Raw genomic sequence first — 6000 nt, 5'->3', positions numbered from 1 at the left:
CGGCCGGATCACCGAGAACCATCCGGCATTCACCTTCCGGCGGCTACTAGATGGGAAGGATACGGCCCTGAGTTCCCCGCTCCTTCATCCTGGACACTTCCCTTATCCAAGACTCCCACCCGGACCATCCGGACAAGCCTGGAGGATCTTGCCTGGAGGTTTCCGTTGAGGGGGAGGGGTACTGTCATTGTCCCGTCGGGCAATTCCCCACCTTGCTATTACCTCCTTAATTGGGCCTGATCGCTACCTATCCGTCTTTGGAGGACAGAATGAGCATAACTCTTTGGCCACGGTCGATGTCCTCTGATGCTTTTTATGGAAGGTTTGAGCACATCCGGTGTAGCGTTCAGTAATAACCAAGATCGCCGTGTTGCTGGAACCAGGCTGTATTGATAGGAAATTCATACACAACAGAACAAGTGGCTCCACTCTCTGCAAATGTCCGCTCTCAAATATTGCGGAGCATACGTGGCAGCACGTGATGGGCTGCGTCAACACATCAAGATCTCCACACAAATTTTGGACTGGGTTCGGATTTTTAATGTCAAGGCAGATTTTCAATGTGTGACTCGATTTTTGTTCTGAGATTATCTCATGCACATATGGGGATGTCAGCAGGTCTGTTGTGCGCACTGATTTGGAACGACGGATATGCGTGTGATCGTGGTCCTTGGTGGCGCGCATGCGTTTAGGGATGCGCACGAATTCATGGCTGTATTCTCGAACATGTGGGGGGCGCACTTATCTGGGGACCAGATTTAGCGGTTTGTCGGCAACTGTGGAGTGCACACTGCTTTGGGTGGGGGGATTTGGACTTGGGGGTGCACGTAGATTTAGGGTTGTGCTGTCGGAGTGCACACGGATGTACGGTTTTTAATGTTGATACGGCCATTTTCTAAACTGTTCGAAATTATTCTTGCTCTGAGATAAGCTATTATGCATGTGGGTGTTGTAGGTGTTTGGGGTGCGCACTGATTTGGGGCTGGCACAGATTTAGTTGTGTGCTCATTTATTTAGGGCTTTATGGGGATGCGCACGGATTTCGGTGTTCTCACAGAGTTTTTGGAGACTGCGGATTTGGTGTTGTGACATGTTTTAATTTCCGATACTTTTATAACCTCTGTACTTTGCTCTTTCAACGGGTGCACGTAGATTTGGTTACTGTGAATAGCTAAGCGTGTAAAAGTTGAACTGATCTCCAGAAGTCAGAAAGTTTAAGATGACGCTTTCTTTTCAACATTTTAAGAAAGATTAGTGTATTGCTCACAAGACTCCCAACAATCAGCACCATGGGCTTCTCTAAGCAGCTGCTTAGCACTCTGAAAATTAAAATAAATAATGCCCACAAAGCAGCAGAAGGCTATAAGAAAATTGCGAAGCGTTTTCAGGTAGTTGTTTCTTCAGTTCGTAATGTAATTAAGAAATGGCTGTTATCAGGAACGGTGGAGGTCAGGATGAGGTCTGGAAGACCAAGAAAACTTTCCGAGGGAACTGCTCATAGGATTGCTAGAAAGGCAAAGCCAAACTCACGTTTGACAGCAAAATAACCTTCAGGAAGATTTAACAGACTCTGGAGTGGTGGTTCACTGTTCTACTGTGCAGCGACACCTGCACGAATATGACCTTCATGGAAGAGTCATCAGCAGAAAACATTCCCTGTGCCCTCACCACAAAACCCAGCGTCAGAAATTTGCAAAGGAACATCTAAGCAAGCCTGATGCAGTTTGCAAACAATTCCTGTGCACTGATGAAGTTAAATGTAAAAGGTGTTGGCCGCAATGAGCAAAGGTATGCTTGGAGAAAAAACGGTGCAGAATTTTATAAAGAGAACACCTCTCTAACTGTTAAGCACAAGGGTGTATCGATCATGCTTTGGGCTTGTGTTGCAGCCTGTAGCAAGGGGAACATTTCATTGTTAGAGGTAAGAATGAATTCAATTAAATACCAGCAAATTCTGGAAGGAAACATCACACCGTCTGTAAAAAAGCTGAAGATGAAAAGAGGATGGCTTCTACAACAGGATAATGATCCTAAACACACCATAAAATCCACAAACGACTACTTCAAGAGGTGCAAGCTGAAGGTTTTGTCATGGCCTTCACTGTCCTCCGACCTAAACATCATCGAGGATCTGTGACCTCAAAAGGAGAAGACCGGAGGGGGAGGGATGAAGCTTCTCCTATAATTTCGCATTTCCCCCTCCCCCCACTACTTTCAAATCTCTTACTATCTTTCCTTTCGTTTAGTCCTGACGAAAGGTCTCGGCCCGAAACGTCGACAGTGCTTCTCTGTATAGATGCTGCCTGGCCTGCTGTGTTCCACCAGCATTTTGTGGGCGTTGTTTGAATTTCCAGCATCTGCAAATTTCCTCGTGTTTTATCATTTACTCGCTTAGCTATTCACAGCATCAGAAATTTTGACCGGGGTGCCCAAAGTTCTATATGCACCTCAGTGGGACTTTCTTTACTCAGACGGCGGTGAGGGTTTCGGAAGAGATGTCAGTGGAATTTATGGATTTCATTGAAGAGAGGTTTGGATAAGTACATGGACGGGAGGGGTATTGAGGGCTGTGGTCCAGATCCTGTTTTGGAACTCGGCAGGATGACAATTCTGTAAATACAAAATGGGCAAAGGCGCTTGTTTCTTTGTTACAGTGCTCTCTGTCTCCAGATAAAGTGTAGATGAAAAGGGAATTAGTTGTGTCCATTGTCGGAAAGAGAGCAGTGTGCTTTAAGGCCTTCTGGTTGGGGATAACATTGTAGAGGGATCCATGGTCTATGTGAGGCGATCAGGGTCAGGGATTTTAAAGTTTTTGAAGAGCAAACAGACACACCCACCCCCCCCCCCCCCCACACACACACACACACACACACACACACACACACACACACACACACACACACACACACACACACACACACACACACACACACACACACACACACACACACACAGAGTCACATCTGCCTCCCTGGGTCTCCACCGTGTTCGATGTGCATTCAATATTCGATCAGTTTCAATATGATTTCACCCTTGTTTTTTTTTTAACTCAACGAATTCAGGCCCGGACCATCAAACGCTCCTCATAGTCTCATTCTTTCATTTCTTATCAAATCTCCTTAAATACATTGAATAGAGTCTGTCCGAGCTCTCTCGTATTCAGAATTAAACCCATGATATTGCTGTATCCCTTACAAACAATGCAATGCTACATAGTTCCCCGAACCACTGTTCACACTCTCGTCTCTTGTCCTGAAGGATTTCTTGCGCACTATCCGGGTCTTCTCAGTAGCCACACTGTCTCGACAAACAGCTAGTGCTGTCTGCTCTGGGATAGTCTAATATGCCTGTGGTGGACTCCGTGGGTTTGTGGTGCGCACGGATCTGGGGATGTCGCTGTATTTCGGAGTGTTGGCAGGTTTGGCGTTGCGCATAGATTTGGGAATGCCCGCAGATTTGGGCGTGAACACTAAGTTGGGGGTTGCATATGGGTTTCGGTGCATGCACAGATTTGGGAGTGCTCACAGATTTGCAGATACGCGGATTTGTGAATCCCGTTGGATTTTGAGGTCCGTCGAATCTTAAAGGTTGTTTCATACAAACATATTTTAATAATATATGCAATCTGAAATTTGACCTCTGTTCTTGTTATATTTTTTTAAGGTGGAGACAGATATTTTGAGAACTGCTTGAAATGATTCTTCCTCTGAGATAATAATGTGCATGTGGGAGAGTCAGCGGGTCTGGGGTACACACAGATCAGGGTATGTCGGCGGATTTGAGGGAGTGGGCAGGTTCGGATGCGCAGGGATTTGGGGGTGCAAACAGATTTCAGGATTGCGCTGATTTAAAGATGTTTTGGAGAATATGGGGGTGCACATGGATTTGCGAATCTAGGCTGACTTACGGGTGTGTCAGCGAATGAGGGGGTGTTCGGGGTTTTGGGGTACCCTCTGCTGCGGGGGTGAGGGTGAAGTTGGGGAGGTGCCCAGATTTGTAGCAATATCAGTTATTATTTTGCGATGTGTTTGAAATGATGCCTGCTTTAAGCTGGTCGAATATGCAGATGCATGCACGGATTTGGGGATGTGCGCAGATTCCGAGGTTACTCGGTGAATCTGTGCTGCAGACGGATTTGGCTACGGATGTTACTTTGCGGATGTTCACATATTTAGGGATATGTCAGCGACTGTGTGAGTGCACGGGGATTTTGGGGTGTAGGTTGCTTTGGGGGTGCACACTGATTTGACAGTTGAATGCGGGTTTGCCCGTGAGCACAGATTTGTGGGTGCACAACGATTTGAAGATATGTGCTGAACTGAGTGTGTTGGCGGATTCGGGGGTAAACGCTGACTTGGGGGAGCCGGTGGATTTGGAGTTGTTCCCGTTTATACAGACTTTAATAATAAATGCGATATGAACTTTGACCTGCGTTCTTGCTTTTTCAAATGGAGGCTGCTATTTTGTGAACTGTTTAAAATATTTGTTGCTCTGGGATAATATAATGTGTATGTGGCGGTGTCTGCTGAATTGGATCTGTGCCGAGTCCCAAGATCGTTTCATTCGTACATACATTAATTATACGTGCAATTTGAAATTTGACCTTTTTTTTAAAAAATGCCTCAGGCAGCCATTTTGTGAAGTGCTTGAAGGGAGAGTTGGAGAGCATGTGCAGTTTGTGGAGATAGATTGGGTGGGACCGAACCAAGGGGGATAAAGTGACACGTGTATAGTCGGACAGGGACAGGCAGAGATAATGGGTCAACCCACACAGTGACACACGCTATTGCACATAGACAAAAAGAGACAAGAACACACACACACGAACACACACACACACACATACACACACACACACACACACACACACACACACACACACACACACACACACACAGGCACACAGGCACACACTCACACACACACACACACACACACACACACACACACACACACACACACACACACACACACACACACACACATACACACACACACACACACACTCTCTCTCTCTCCATCTTCCCAGTGACCTTCACCTCGCTTCCCAAAAATTTCTGGTTCCTCCTTTTTGGCTCACTCTTCCCGTTCCCTTGCCTCCATTTACATCCTTTCCCACTCTCGCCGCCTCCTCATCCTGTTCTCTCACTGTCTCTTTCTCCCCATCTCTTGCTCCCCACTACCTTCCCCTTTCTATTCCCGCTCTCCGCTAACCTATTTTCCTCTCCCACACTCTATTTTTTCTGATCCTCTCTTCATCCGTTCTCTTCCCACGGTCCCACTTTTTTCGCCACACATTCTTCCCTACCCTAGCCACTCACTGCCCTTCTTCTTCCCCTTATTGTCTCTTTCTCCCTTTTTACCCAACGCTTCGCCTGCCTCTCACCTTCTCCCTAATGCTCCCTTTTCTGTGGCTCGCCTTCCCCGCCTTCCCCACACCACACTGTGATGACGAGTTGATACGCACACTGAATTAACTGATGTTGTCTGATTCTTCATTGTTTGGAAAGCCTCAAATACCTCTCAGAAGATAAAACCTTGTGTTTTCCTGGAGAGGCCAGTTTGTTCCCTTTTTGTGTGCAACAGAACAGGCGGCGGCGAGAAGTGTGGAGAAGGCAGGTATATCCTTTATTGTCTCTTTCTGACCAGCGCTTCGCCTGCCTCTCGCCTTCTCCCAAATACCCCCTCTCGGTAGGTTGCTGTGCTCTAGCGTACAACCTACAGACACAGATTACCTCTCCCGCTCTCAGTCGTGTTCTTTGACACATCCGGGGTGATATGATTAAAACGTACGCCCCCACACAAGACTGCTGAGTTTGATAGTCATGTGTTAGCATTGGGGGTGGGTCCAGGACGAGCCCCTAAATGTTCTGATTGTGACAAAGTCACTGAGGACGTTTGGGGTGGGTATTGTGGATATGGAAGTGTTTATTCATCACCACAGACACTTTCTTGCAGACACCCTCGGTAGAGTCCGCAAAACACAAACTGCATTAAGAG

This window comes from Hemitrygon akajei, unplaced genomic scaffold (assembly GCF_048418815.1).
Source record: "Hemitrygon akajei unplaced genomic scaffold, sHemAka1.3 Scf000034, whole genome shotgun sequence".
Classification (NCBI taxonomy): domain Eukaryota; kingdom Metazoa; phylum Chordata; class Chondrichthyes; order Myliobatiformes; family Dasyatidae; genus Hemitrygon; species Hemitrygon akajei.
The sequence above is the reverse complement of the archived record's forward strand: the minus strand, read 5'-3'. Positions refer to the sequence as shown.